Here is a 16,043-nt window from a genome sequence, read left to right as displayed (position 1 = left end):
GCTGTGCCGTGACATTTGGTATCAGAGCGACCCGCGTGGGTTTGGGATGGTGGGGCAAACATTAATTACATTTGGTATCTGCGGATTCCGCAGATGGGCTGTGGAATGCGTAAAACTTCTTTACCGGAGATTGTACGATAATGGAGAGTTCCGAACCGCACAGAATGCATAATTCACTGGCTTTTTTGAATAGTCCTATTCGTCTTTTGGTGAACGTGACTTGCAAGCTTGCTTTTTTCTATATTTTTTCATTTCAATCTTGCGACGACCCATTGCAAGTTTCTTCCTCCCATGCAGGTTCTCCATATGCGACAATATAAAATTAGGAGAAGTGTTATTCTACTTAATTCATGTTCATGTTGTCTTTGTGTAGGGGGTTTATGTTTTATATGATGTCTGAAACATGCACATGAATATACATACATTATATATATATATTTATATATATAATGTAATTAATGTTGCTTAAACCGACTCCGTAGTTTTATTGTCCAATACAACTGTTCGAAGATTTAGACAATATTTTTTAGGCATCTATGAGTGATATTTACCAAATATAATAGCTCTCTTTTCAAGATCCACCTAAAAAATAGTAGTTTCTTAATTCGGCGTGCCTTTGTCTCCCTTTATTTTATCTTCCTCGAAAATAACATCTCTGCTGATGACAAGCTTGTGAAAAGTAGGATCCCACAAGTGAAACCCCTTTACTCCATCAGCATAACCCAAGAAGATATATTTTCGGGATTTAGAATCCAACCTTGATCTTTCTTGCTCATTGTACAGAACGTACATCGGGCTTCCAAATGTATGCAAATGAGAATAATCTGTCGGCTTCCCGGTCCACATCTCCATCGGAGTCTTCAGATCAATCGCCACAGAAGGAGAAAGATTGATAATATAACAAGCGGTTTTGACTGCTTATGCCCAAAATGACTTGTCTAGACCCGCGAAAAAACATTTATGCATACATTTACCGTATGAAGCACACATCATGGGTCCTGTACAATTTAGGTGGATGTATCCATTTGAAAGATATTTATGGAAATTGAAAAACATGGTGCGTAACAAGGCACGAGTAGAGGGTTCAATATGCAATGTATACTTGGTTAAGGAGGGTGTTATATTCTGCCAGCATTACTTCAGTGATTCAACAGACATTAAAAAGCGGAAAACTGGTAAAAGTCAGGAAATCACACGCTGACACTAACAACTCAGAACTTCTTTCAATATTCCACACTCGTGGTAAGAAGATTGGAGCTACAAAATCGCGATGGCTAACAAATGAAGAATATCATGCAGTTTCGACATATATTTTACTCAAATGTAATGAAATAAAGTCATTTGTCAGGTATTGTGTATAACATTAATTGAATTATATAAACACTCCTTTCAAATTTTTAATTGTATTTAAAATGCATTGCAGCATGTACGAGAATTACATCCGATGGAAAATCCAGAGATGCATGACTCTTCAGTCGAGGCGTATATTCAAACCAATTTATTTCAATGATTTCGTCAATATGTATAAATGACAATTTTTACTTTTTTTTTTACATATTTCAATAAACTGTTAAATAATGCAATTTAAAGTTTGAAACTTTTTTCGTAGGCCAACTCGTCGAATGTTCAATTTGAAAATCCAATTATTAAACAAGTTGCACGATGTCCTTTGATGAAAGTTCAGACTTACCGAGGTTATTGTATCAATGGATTTAACTTTCACACCGTGCATGATACTTTGTTCAAAGCTACAAGTAACTCAGGACTACAAGTGAGTGGTCATAAGAGTAGCGGACATGTGACTGAATTTTATGGCCAAATTGAAGAAATAGTACAAATTGAATACTCAGGTTTACCGATGAAACAAGTTGTACTTTTCAAGTGCTGCTGGTTTGATACTCATCCTCGCTTGGGTGCACGCATACACAAAAAGTACAAAATTGTTGATGTCAATCGAAAAAAGAATCTGGGATACTACGAACCATTTGTGTTTGCTACGCAAGCTTCACAAGTTGTGTATTTGACTTATCCAACAACAAAGAGAGCTGGATCAGATTGGATGTATGTGAGTAGTCTACGTAGCGAGCTTATGTCACTAATGTTTAGTCGAATACTGAGCATGATCAAATTGATGCAAACGATGCATTTCAAAACAACGAGAGTGGACCTCATGACATTGCAACTCAATTTCTTTTGACGTCTCAAAATCTTGTCGATGTTAATGTTATATACGACAATGAAATTGATTTGAACAGCACTGAAAGTGAAACAGAAGAGGTCCAGTATTCGAGCGACGATGTTCATGGCATCTATGACGAAAGTGAATAAGGTTGAGTTTATTTATAATTTAATTGTAATTTTGATAAAATATATTTTATTTTGTGCACGTAATTACTGAATTGTTTGCATATATAGATTCTGTATGTATATATGACAGAGCAACAAGACGGATCACCTTCGGCTGAAGGCCGTACTCTGATATGAGTCGCAGATGGCATGTAAGTTATAAAATCATTTTTTTTGTTTCTTCATTCTCATTTTATAGCTAAATCAATTTATATAATTGCTGTCGCTAATTTTAAAAAGTTCAATAACATATTTATGTCGGAGCACAACAAGGTTATGCGGTTCCTTACTGCTCAGTTTTCGTGGTAGACATGTGACGAAGGCTATTCATGACATATTTATGTCGGAGCACAACAAGGTTATGCGGTTCCTTACTGCTCAGTTTTCGTGGCAGACATGTGACGAAGCCTATTCATGGAAGCATGTTACTGAAGAACAACGACCGTGGTATTGGGAGGAGTTCATTGTAAATATTGTTATATTTATGCATGTTATTTATTGACACTTATGAACTATTTGGTTTTTGCATTTTATGACATAATTTAATATTGTTGTTCGGTTATTTTATCGAATTATTTAATTGCTTTATAGATTATTTACAAATTTGAAAATATTATTGATTTAGATGAGTAGATGATATTATTTATGTGTACAAATAATTTAAAAAATAGGTAATTTTTTAATTAAATTATAAAAAAAATTAAATTTTTTTAATAGAATTAGCGACGGTTTTAGGTTAAACCGTCGCTATTAGAAACGGCGACATTTTTTTCCTAACGACGGTCTATCCGTAGCGACGCTGATTTTAGGGACGGTTTTAAGGTCCGTCGCTGATTTAATTAGCGATGGAAAAAACCATGACTAAGACCAAATTTTTTTGTAGTGTCGTTTCTTGAAAACAATCTTGATTTTTTTTTGTTTCTTTTTTTGCGCATCGATGGAGACTAACTTGGCGAAGAAGAAGACTTGGGGGCGTCTAAAAATCGAGATGAAGAAAATAGAGAGCAAAAAGAACTTGCAAGTGACATTAACGAAGCGCCGGAAGGGTCTATTCAGAAAAGCAGGGGAATTGGCCGCTCTCTGCGATTTTGGGATAGCGATCCTCGTGCGATCACTGGCTGGCAAGATTTCCTCATCCGGATATCCTTCGGCTGATTCTGTCATCCACAATTACGAAAGTGCGCGTACTTACTATAACTACAGTCCCTCAGAGGGAGACATCACAGATGCGAAGAATGAGTATTTCCAGGCCGTGGCGCGATTGGAAGAGCAGAAGAGGATCGAATTCACAGCGAAAGAAATATCTACCGGAGACAAAGGAAAGTTCTAATGGGATGAAGAGATTGAGGGCATAGAACTGCACGAATTGGAGGAGTACGGCGGATCATTGGAAAAGCTACTGGAGAGAGTGACAGTCAAAGAGATGGAGGTGGCCAAATAATGAGAGAAACAATTGGCTTTTGATTCAGACTCAGTCCGGGTTCCATGTCAGAATATTGCGCTTAATCTTGACGCTTTTAAAGATCAAATCAATTATTTTCATGGTAATTATTGATTCTTTAACGTTAATCAAACCTTTGAACTTGATTACTTTAATGGGTTTTTTCCCTTTACATTTGTTGTAATGAATTTGCAAAGACATTAGTGAAAAGCGACACACAGGAAGAGGAAATTCTTGGAGACGTTTGGCATTTTGATGATGATCCTTGGGGCTGGAAAACAAGTTAGGTGTTTTGAATAAATTGGATAAAAGTTTTTGTTAATTTAGATTTTATTTTTTTAGTTTTATTCAAACAAAATGAAGTTTACGTATTGCATGTTAACACTAAAAAATAAAATTCAAATTAACAAAAACTTTTTATCCAATTTATTCAAAACACCTAACTCGTTTTTCAGCCCCAAATATCATCATCAAAATGCCAAACATCTCCAAGAATCTCCTCTTCCTGTGCGTCGCTTTCCACTGATGTTTTCTGCAAATTCATTACAACAAATGTAAGGGAAAAAACACGCTAAAGTAATCAAGTTCAAATGTTTGATTAACGTTAAAGAATCAATAATTACCATGACATAATTGATTTGGTATGTAAAAGCATCAAGATTAGGCGCAATATTCTGACATGGAAGCCGGACTGAATTTGAATCCAAAGCCTACTGTTTCTCTGATTCTTTGGCCACCTCCATCTCTTTGACTGTCACTCTCTCCAGTAGCTTTACCAACGCTTCGCCGTACTCCTACAATTCGTGCATTTCCATGCCCTCAATCTCTTCATCCCACCAAAACTTTCTGTTGTCTCCAGTAGAGATTTCTTTCGCCGCATATTCGATCATCTTCTGCTCTTCCAATCGCGTCACGGCCTGGAAATACTCGTTCTTCGCGTATGTGCTGTCTCCCTCTGAGGGACTGTAGTTATAGGAAGTACCCGCGCTTTCGTAATTGTGGATGACAGAATCAGCCGAAGGATACCCGAATGAGGAAATCTTGTCGGCCGGCGATCGCACGAGGATCGCTATCCCAGAACCGCGGAGAGCGGCTAATTCCCCGGCATTTCCGAACAGACCCTTCCAGCGCTTCGTGAATGTCACTTGCAAGTTCTTTTTGCTCTCTGTTTTCTTCATCTCGATTTTTAGACGCCCCCGAGTCTTCTTCTTCGCCGAGTTAGTCTCCAATGATGCGCAAAAAAAGCAACAAAAAAAAAAAATCAAGATTGTTTTCAAGAAACGACACTATAAAAAAAATTTGGTCTTAGTGACGGTTTTTTCCATCGCTAATTTAAAACCGTCCCTAAAGTCAGTGTCGTTAATTAACGACGGATTATTTCAAAAACCGTTGCTAATAGCGACGGTTCAAGCAAAACCGTCGGCAAATCGTTGCTAATTTATGATGGTTTTAACCTAAAACCGTCGCTAATTCTATAAAAAAATTAAAAAAATTTAAATTTATAATTTAATTAAAAAAAATACTTATTTTTTAAATTATTTGTACACCTTTATAAATAATCACATCTACTCATCTAAAAATCAATAATATTTTCAAATTTGTAAATAATCTATAAAACAATTAAACAATTCGATAAAATAACCGAACAACAATATTAAATTATGTCATAAAATACAAAAACCAAATAGTTCATAAATGTCAATAAATAACATACATGTTTGGATTTTATTTTTTAGTGTTTTGAATAAATGAATAAAAAGTTTTTATTAATTTGGATTTTATTTTTTAGTGTTAACATGCAATATGTAAACTTCATTTTGTTTGAATAACACTAAAAAAATAAAATCTAAATTAACAAAAAAACTTCATCTAATTTATTCAAAACACCTAACTCGTTTTCCAGCCCCAAAGATCGTCATCAAAATGCCAAATGTCTCCAAGAATCTCATCTTCCTGTGTGTCGCTTTCCAGTTATGTCTTCTGCAAATTCATTACAACAAATGTAACGTTAAAAAATCAATTATTACCATGAAATAATTCACTTGGTCTTGAAAAACATCAAGATTAAGCGCAATATTCTGACATGGAAGCCAGACTGAGTCTGAATCCAAAGCCAATTGTTTCTCAAATTACGCGCGCTTTCGTAATTGTGGATGACAAAATCAGCGGAAGGATACCCGAATGAGGAAATCTTGCTGGCCGGCGATCGCACGAGGATCTCTATCCCAGAACCCTAGTTAACGGTATTTTCATCTAAATATATTTTGTTCTGACATTTTTTTCGATTGCAAGAACAACATATATTTTCATTCAATAAACATTCAGCATGACTAAATGCAAATGTTACAAACGACTCTACACCAACACAATATTCATTCGTTACATGCAATAAAACAAATTAAACTATATATCATTATCTACAAATCTGAAATATTTTCCAATTTCAAAAATTTAATACATGCAATAAAACAAATTAAACTATATATCATAATCAACACATCTGAAATATTTTCCCACACTTAATTAATTGACATGCGATTTAAAAAATAATAATCTGAACAAGATATAAGATTCAAAATATGAAACTCGATTTTGATACCTAAAAACCGGGAAGACGGACATGCGATTTAAAAAATAATAATCTGAACAAGATATAAGATTCAAAATATGAAATCTCGATTTTGATACCTAAAAACCGGGAAGACGGGTTGCCGGAGAAGACACAAACACGTCAATATAGAATCGTGACAAGAAACCGTAGTGAAAAAATGAGGTGGAAAGGGCCGAATATAAAGGAATTTAGCGACGGTTATTAACAAACCTGTTGCTATTAGCAACAGTTTTAAAAGCAGCGTCGCTATGTAGCAACGGTTTCTTTAAACCGTCGCTATATAGCGACGGTAACAAAACTGTCGCCGATCTTTTTAGCGACATCTTATATTACACGTCGCTATTAGCAACGGGTTAATAAACCGTCGCAATAGCTTTTAGCGACGGGTAAATAATACCATCGCCAATTAGCGACAATTTTTCTAAAGCTGTTGCTATATTGGCGACGATTTACAAACAAACGGTCGCTAAATGGTTTTTTTAATTTTCTTTCTTTACTTGAGAGGCCCTTGATGGGTTTGAATTGGGTCAAGGCCCCAAGCTCGTCTCTCTCGTCGCCAATGGTCCAAATTTCTTTTAAAACATGTTTTTTTTTTTTTTTTTTTTTTGTAGTGGTGTAATACAGAATCCTTTCCTTCATTAAAATATTTCGACTTTCTCTATTTATTCCCCTGATCACCTCTCTGATTTATGAAATCACGACTTGACTTTGAATTAATGCCACTTCTTTTTGTTTTATTTTCCTTTTTGAGCTTCAAACCGATATTTAGGAGGTTGATGATACCAAATCTTTCCTGGGTTCGGTCTGGTGAGCTTGAACTTTAGATCAACAATGTTTGGACCGGGGCGGATGGAACACTACCGGCTTGTATGAAACTAGTAGGTATTGGGAGGTGCCGAGAATTTTTTCGGCATGATCACTCCGATTTTTCGATTGGATTTTTGTGTTTTGGAAAAAGGAATGGGAGAATGCAATATCTGAAATAATTCTCAAGAAAGTCTTATATCCTGAATGCCCTTCACCATGAAAATGTACATGATATTAATAGTGGTTGAGGGGACTTCTTACCATATTGAGCCGAAGTCTATTTTAGGTAAATTTCCTTATAAAATTAAACTCTTCTCCAATCACTGCAAGTTAGGGCCGGATCTCTCGCCACCTTTAATCACATGGCGAAATTCCGGCCTGATCCCTTGTCGTCTCTAATCACACGGCGAGATTCTGGCATATTCAAGGCTCATTTACGCCTTTTATTTTTGACAAAGTTATTAAGATATAGGCAGAGTACATGGGCTTGAGATTCGTAACATAAGCATCTGTGTTTGACAAGAGCTCGCTCCGGATTAATTGGACACAATACCAATGGTTTGGCTCGGCCACCGGGGCTTGGCGGAGCACTATCCCGGGCTCGGCCGAGCTCGAGCACTACCCCGAGCTCGGCCGAGCACCAGCTCGGCCGAGCACAGGGCTCGGCTATCTGCTCGGCCGAGCACAGTGCTCGGCCGAGATAGCCGAGCACTACCCAGCTAGCCGAGCATTACCCTGGGCTCGGCCAAGGTTCTCAAGGAGACGAGAGATGATCGGCCGGGCATAGGACTCGAGCACGGTCAAATATTGAGGGCATCAGAGGTATTTTTAGTTTCATTTTGTTGTACCTACAAGTGATCAAGAATTTATAGTCTCTTTCAAGAACTATATTCAAACTACTTGCACACATTAAACAACAAATTATCTGATCATCAAGGATCAATATTTGTGCACCTTATTTTACTCACTTATTATCTTTGTAATCCAGCTGATTTGTGTAGTTAATTTATTTGTAAACTGTCGAAGTCTGTTTCTGGACAAAATATTTGTCGTGATTCGAGTTTTCGAGAAGTTTCAGCTCATTAGGTTTTTGACCGAGCTGAAATAGATTTATACAATAAGTTATATTGATCAAAGTATTGTAGTTGAATTCTTCTTGCCAAGGACGAAGGGAAACATAGAAAGTTAATATTCAAAATTCCATAAACAAATTTGTTGCCTTGCATTTTATTTGTTTTCTTTCCTTAATAACCCTAGGCTTTTATCCATACAGTTATTTGTTTTGGTTCACTAAGTTCAATACACTTTTTTTGCACTATTCTAATCTCTAGTTTGTTTAACCAAGCCTTTCAAGAAATTAGCTCAACATTTATCCGATTCTAATAATATAAGATCAAAATTTCAGTTTTCCTTAAAAGTATTTTAATTAAATCATTTTAAAGAAATTTTTTTTAAAAAAATCGGGAATAAACTTTATGAAAGCCTCAGATGGTATCAGAGCCATGGAAATAGTCTGGTTAATAATTTAGCACATTTATTCAAATGAATATTTTCAGTTCAAAAGAAACTGTTCAAAACAGTTTAAATGAAGAATATGATTTAACTGAAAATTTAGATTTATTGAATAAATGGACTATTCCTAAAATAGAATCTAAAATGATCTATAAGTTAGGAACTTTTGAAAAAATTGGTTTTAAACAAGTAGTTAAAACTACAGAATCTTAGGTACCTCTTCATAATGAAGAAATGGTTATTAGATTATTGAATAATAAAGATATTTTACCTTATAGGAAGAATTATAAATTTATTCATATAGGTTTAATACAAATAGCCTTTAGACCTTTAACTTTAGAAGGTTTACCAGAAAGCTTCATAGCAGCTTTAAGAGATGGTAGAAATTTAAATTGGAAGCAATCCCTTATGGGAATAATTCAATCTAGTCTGGCACATGGTCCAGTATATTTTGATGTTTATCCTAATTTATCTTTATCTTTATCTTTGTCTGATATTAATATATTAAATTCTTTAACATTAAATGTTAAAACTCATGGTTATAATTATACTCCTGGTACAGAAGTTATATGTATCTGTTATCGTATTTATTATAAACCATTATTTACACTGAATCCTATGTGTAAAAGAATAGATAAAAAATTAAATGAAACTATTCTTATAGAAACTAATATTAATATATCTAATATTACAACTCATAGATCTATAAAATGGGAAGAAATTGAATTTCCAGAAAACTGGATAATTGAACAAGCTGTTCCTAGAAATCCTATAATAAATAGGGATTTACAACAAGTTATACAAACTAATGAAGGATCTGTTCAAATACAGTTTAATAATGAACAAATAAGATTATTACCCTCTTCTGTTTATGCTAGATCAAGATCTAGTCATTCCTTTATATCACCTCTAGATTATTTGGTATATATACCACAAACTTCTAGAGCATCTACTTCTCAAGTAAGAGAAGATTTAGAATCTACTGATACAGTAGATGATTTAATTATAAATCAAAATAATATTGTTAATAAAAGTAACTTTCAAAAAGTTAAAGAAACTGATACTGTTTCAGAAATGAATTTTAGTATTTAATGGATAGTAAATCAAAAATTGATTTTACTAAGGGTTCTATTGCTAGAGCCAAAATTAATGCAGAATTTTACTTACCCAGATGGGAATCTTTCAGAGATTGGTATTTTAAAAGTTTCTCTGAAGAAGAATTTGAATTTATTATTTCAGAATTTTATAAATATTGTGAAAACCAGAATAAATTAATTCATTTTGTTCCTTGGTTTTTTAAAACATTTATTATAGATTATATCTCTATACTTGAAAGAAATTATAAACTTTCTTCGGGTCAGATTCAAAAATCTGTTTACCCTCCTCAACAATCTTTTATTATAGAGAAGAATAATAAAATTTTAAATTTTACTACTTTTTCAAAATTATTTGAAAATGATATGTTACAAATAACTGTTAAACATATTAATCAGATAATTGAAAAACAAAATTATACAAATTTATATCTTACAATAATAGGAGAAGAGATAAATTCTCTAAAAGATCGGATTGATAAAATTATTTTAGCTATCAATCAGATTAAACCAGATGTTCATATACAAGAACCAGAAACTAATATTGTCTCTATTGCTACTTCTTCTATTCAATCCCCTCCTGATATAAAAGATTTTAAATTTAAATTTTCTGTTTCTGATATAGAAAAATTATTAGAAGAAAAATTTAAAAATCTTAATTTAAATACTCTTAATGAAGAGTTTGAAAACATTAATAATTCTTTTGATGAAGAAATTAATAAAATTAAATGGGCAGATAGACCTACCCAACATAGATATTATTATGATAGACCCACTCCTATGGATGTTCTTCTTGAAGAACAAGAATATACCTTTTCCAATAGTTATAATGGAAAAAGTATTTATGAGTGGAATATTGATGGTTTTAGTGATAAGTAGATTTATAATACTGCTCACAGAATGCTTATGTATAGCACTGTGTGTAAAACTTCAAGTAATACTGACAAAAATATTGCTAAAATGAGAATAGCAGGATTTACTGGCCAACTTAAAGGTTGGTGGGATAATTATTTACATTATTCTCATAAAGATGAAATTTTTAATTCAATAAAATTGGAGAATAATATTCAATCAGAAAATGTAGTTTATTCATTAATAATGACTATGATTGAGCACTTTACTGGAAAATTCACTGATAATAGTGAACAAATTAGAACTTTATTAAGTAATCTAAAATGTAAAACACTTACTGATTTTAGATGGTATAAAGATACTTTCTTATCTAGAATATATGAGATTCCAGACTGTAATAATAGTCTTTGGAAAGCCAAATTTATAGATGGCTTACCTTTCTTATTTGCTGAAAGGGTTAGAAAAGTTTTAAGAAAGGATGATATAAATATTCCATATGATAATTATACTTATGAAAATTTAATAAATACTTGTATTCAAGAGGGTTTAGCTCTATGTAATGAATTAAAATTAAATAATCAAATTAAAAGAAAGAATTTACTAGAGAAAAAACAACTAGATAAATTTTGTGATCAATTTTTGGTATGGACTTACCTAATTGTAATGCCCGGAAATTTAATCCTAGTAATCTGTAATTATTGAGTTATAAATTTGATATGATTATGAAAGGATTAATCGGGACACGAAATAAGAGTACATGTGAAATTTGAGAAAGTGGGCAGAGAGTGTAAGACCCGAGATGTTATCATTGTTGTGAGACCCCGAAAATAAAATCGTATTGATGGTTTTTTTTTTTTTGTAATTAAGTGGAAAAATACTTAATTTAAATGGGATGGCATTTTCGTAATTATGGGATGGCAATGGCATTTTCGTAATTATGGGATGGCAATGGCATTTTCGTAAATATTGGATGGCATTTTCGTAAATTTTTAGAAAATGGGCAAAAATTTGGAGAGGTTGCCACGTTGATTCTCATGCAAAGTTGATATATATATTTATGTATTTGACTTCGAATTCAGAGACAAAGACACGAAATTCCTCTGCAAAGTCTCCCAACTTCATTTCGATCGAAAATTTGATTTGGTTATCAGAAATTAAATCCGGACGTAGTACGGTATTCCTCTAGTCGACAGCTATTACTGGACGTAAGTTTTATTGATTTCTGGTATCATTTAAAATTATGATATCGTCAGAATTGAATGGAACTCATATATGATGTTCTTGACATGTTAGACATCGTAGAATCGAAGTCAGATTAAGAAACAGACTGATTATGGAATTGTTATGAATTTTTTGGAGTATATTGATTTATACTGGACAGATTTGAATTGTGACGGGATTACGGATTGTATTGGATATGAGTTATAGATTTTAACTGTTATCTGGTGAATTGGTAGTGACGGGGATATTAAAATTGTACCGTTATACCGTTGATTTTGAATTAAATCCAGATTGATCAGATTGTTATGGAATTGACTCGTATATTGATATGAGATTATTGATATTGTCAGTACCAGACAGATTGTGAGTTCAGGACTTTGACTGAGCCAGAAACCGACGAAAGAAAGGTATAAGTCAATGTGGTATTGGGAGATGGACTTGAGTCAGTTTAGACTTGGGTTTCCCTAAATCACATACTTTACTTTATTGCATTGATATTTGCATTGAGTTGATTGATATACTTGTTCTCTTGATTTTAGACAGCAGGTGTTAGACGAGTAGTCTTATGACAGAAGTGCCGTTAGTGGTGGGATCACCACGGGCACATTGCACGATGTCATAAGATTGTGTATTGGCGGTTGTGCCAAAGACTGTCACTGGATGTTTGGCTATCGATGTGGATAGGATGGTGGCTTTTTCTATTACTGTTAAGCAGTATTGTATCGATGTGGATAGATTAGTAGCTCTTCTATTACTGTTAATCGATGTCATATCGATGTGGATAGAATTAGAGTTGCTTCTATTACTGTTAATCGGTACTATATTGATGTGGATAGAATAATAGCTTCCTCTATTACTGGTAATCGATACCGTATCGATGAGAATAGAACTGGAGTCCTTTCTATTACTGTTGATCGATACCATATCGGCGTGGATAGAACTGGAGTCTTTTCTGTTACTGTTAGTCGTTATATGCATGCCAACTTCTGGAATCGGGATCCCTAGAATAGGATTGAGTCTAGTCTGAATGATGTAGCTACGAGTATTGCCGACAGTTTGATATTGATTATGTTTCAGACTTTGTTACATATATCTGTTACCTGATTACATGCTTTATATCGTTTATATGATTGCATGTTTCGTTGATTTATACTGGGAGTATATTCTCACCGGTTTATCCGGCTGTTGTCTTGTCTGTATGTGTACTTGACAACAGGTGGGACAGGATCAGGGTCCAGGAGATGAAGAGAGAGATCGTGATTAGAGTGGTGGCACGGGACTTGGACTAGAGATAGGGTTGAACACTTGATAGTAGTTGTCAAACCCTAGTTTGAATAAATGTTTATAATACAGGACTTGTATTTTATATACTGATATGTATATATGGTTTGATTTCACTATGTTCCGCATTTTAAAAAGAAAAAAAAAATTAGACCCTGTTTTTAATTGATTAATTAGTCCCAATTATGATTAAGAACTTGATTAGCGTCCGGGTCCCCACAACAGGTGGTATCAGAGCTGTAGGTCCTTGAATTGTAGGTTCCTTAGCACTGAGATAAAAGTTAATGAGCGGGGTAGATTGAGTTTTCTTTCCCTGCGTGTGATTGCTAGCATGTGATTTCATATACTGATGATTTATATGTATGCTAGCATGATATTATGTTTTATTGCCTAGATTTATATGGCATAGAGATGCATATAATGTTGAAATAACACTGTATCTGCTAAGATTTCAGTATGTTGTTACTGTGTATTAAACTACATGTTACCTGGATATCGGAGATGATTTGGTAATATGTATTATATGAAACGGGATCAGAACCAATTCTTGATCAGAGGTAAGCTGATCAGGATTGGGAGTGAGACGGATTTGTCTCCTGTTATTACTAATACCTGTGATTATCAGATATTCCTCCTAGACGAATTCCAGAACGGGGTAGTACATCGTATGATCAGATGGATGTGTCTGAAACTCTGATGGAAACACAGATAATAAGATTTCAGTCATTCCAACCACCGATTTTGAGGGGTGTTGAGACACCAGCTGATTGTGAGACTTGGCTGGAGGAGATCGAAATGCTGTTTGAATTTCTGGGATTCACAGACGAGTGCAGAATTAAACTGGTTGGGAATCAACTAAGGGAAGTAGCTAGGAGTTGGTGGCTGGTAAACCGGGAAGCCATAGTACAGCGTGGTTTCACGATTACGTGGAAATTTTTCAAGGTTGAATTTTATCAAAGGTTTGTACCTTTATCATATCGAGAGGATAAAAGAGCAGAATTTGCAAATTTGAGGCAGGGTCCATTGAGGATTGATGAATATTTGGCCCATTTCTTTACCTTGTTACAGTTTGGTCTGCAAGTGGCTAGAAATGATACAGCTGTAGCTGATCAGTTTATCAAGGGCTTGAATCCAGAAATACGCACCTTGGTAACTGTGAAACAACCGAGTAATTTTGCTGATACTCTGAATCGAGCCAGAAGAGCAGAAACCGTTCTAATGAGACAAAAAGAAGCTTCATATGTTCTTCTAACACCGATACCACAACAACTGCCTTCCAGAATCGAGATTGGCAGCGGTAGTGGAGGAAAGAAAGAGATGTTGAAAGTTCAAAAGAAGCAATTCAAGAAATTTGGGAGCGGTTCATCTAGCTCTAGCGGTTCTAGTCCGAGTTATACTGGCATTTATTGCAGAAATTGCGGGGGAAGACATTCCACAGAACAGTGCCGAGGAGTGTTTGGCAACTGCCGCATTTGTAAACAGCAAGGACATTTTGCTAGAGTGTGTCCGCAGAAAAGCTTCCGGAGATCTTATGGAGCAGAACCATCTGGTTGTAAAGACCAGGAGACAGACCCAGGACAGACTTGATGAGATTGTAACATGTAACTGTTCTTTTATGATTATGTTGAAAATGTATTGTGAAGTATTCATACATTATATACATGATTTTGTATGAACAACATTGATATATGTTGTATCTGTTGGGTCTGTGTATACTGTAGTATTGAGTTTTGTTTTAATCTTTTGGAGGAAAAGATTGTTATCAGTGAATTCTGTAAATATCATATACTGCAGTAAAATGAGAATGAGATGAAATTAGATGATGTTGTACTTGTGTTTTTTGATTTTAACTATATTATTGATATATAATAACAAGTACAGAGTGAGTATAGATTCTTGCCAGGAGATGGTAAGATTCTGACCTGAAATGGCCAAAGAATAAGTAAGGTACGGTAAGAATTCTCGATTTTGAATTCCTTGATATCCGTACTATATGACTTGATGATTATTGAAAGGAATGGAGTAATTCCTTATATATTCAGTTGATTACTGAAATTGAGCCTATCAGGAGCTGGTTTGTCGATAGCAGGAGATTTGCTATAGTCTCGCAGATTTAGATTTTAGATTTGCTTTGTAGTAGGGAAATGGATTACAGCCTTGATTCTATACCAGGTACTGGTGTTATTTTATAATTCTATATAAAACAATATTGAATGAATTAAAAGAATTGAGATATCAGTTGAAAGATTTATTGCCTGAAGAGTTAGAGTTACATCTGATTATATGTTTCTCTGTAAAGTACTTCAGTTCCGTTTATGGGTTGATAATCCTATACTCGGAAGTGTTCTGATGATTTTATGCTCGGTTTATCTATGACATTTTGATATATTCGCAGCATATGATTGATTGAATTGAACAGTTGAAATGGTATTGAGTGTTCTGGGAACTGAGATTGTTGTATACAGAATTGTTCGGATATGAATCGGGATTGTAACAGATTGTATTCAGAGTCTATGATATCTGAAGATAGTATACTAACTGATTATAGCACAGTGAGACCGTGATCAGTGGCTGAGAATGACATTGAATATGGCAGGATTTTCGAAATGTCAGAAATTGCGTTCTATGCAGTTATTATATCAGTATTGTGTATTGATATTTTGAATCTGATCCGATATTATTATCATTCTGAGTCCGTGTTTGATACCGATTGTTATGAACCGTTGAGATTATATACAGTTCAGTCGAGTCAGAACTGATTTTGAAGATTAAAGCAGTTCAAAAGTTTGATCAGACTGTTCAGAACTTGATTTTTGATAGTCAGAACCGAATACCAGGTAGGTATTTTTCATTAATTGATATTATTAGCTGATTTGTT

At 34.2% G+C, this 16,043-nt stretch overlaps 1 long non-coding RNA gene across 1 annotated transcript; it reads left to right on the top strand.

Moving 5' to 3' along the window:
• The first annotated feature begins 619 nt into the window (after positions 1-619).
• LOC140812843 (uncharacterized) lies at positions 620-2,812 on the top strand. The gene is made up of 3 exons (XR_012113765.1): positions 620-2,329; positions 2,416-2,498; positions 2,741-2,812. It is a non-coding gene; the product is annotated as an uncharacterized lncRNA (long non-coding RNA).
• The last annotated feature ends 13,231 nt before the right edge of the window (positions 2,813-16,043 follow it).

This window comes from Primulina eburnea, chromosome 14 (genome assembly GCF_022965805.1).
Source record: "Primulina eburnea isolate SZY01 chromosome 14, ASM2296580v1, whole genome shotgun sequence".
NCBI lineage: Eukaryota > Viridiplantae > Streptophyta > Magnoliopsida > Lamiales > Gesneriaceae > Primulina > Primulina eburnea.
Note: the sequence above shows the minus strand (reverse complement) of the source record. Positions and strands in the feature narration are given on the sequence as shown.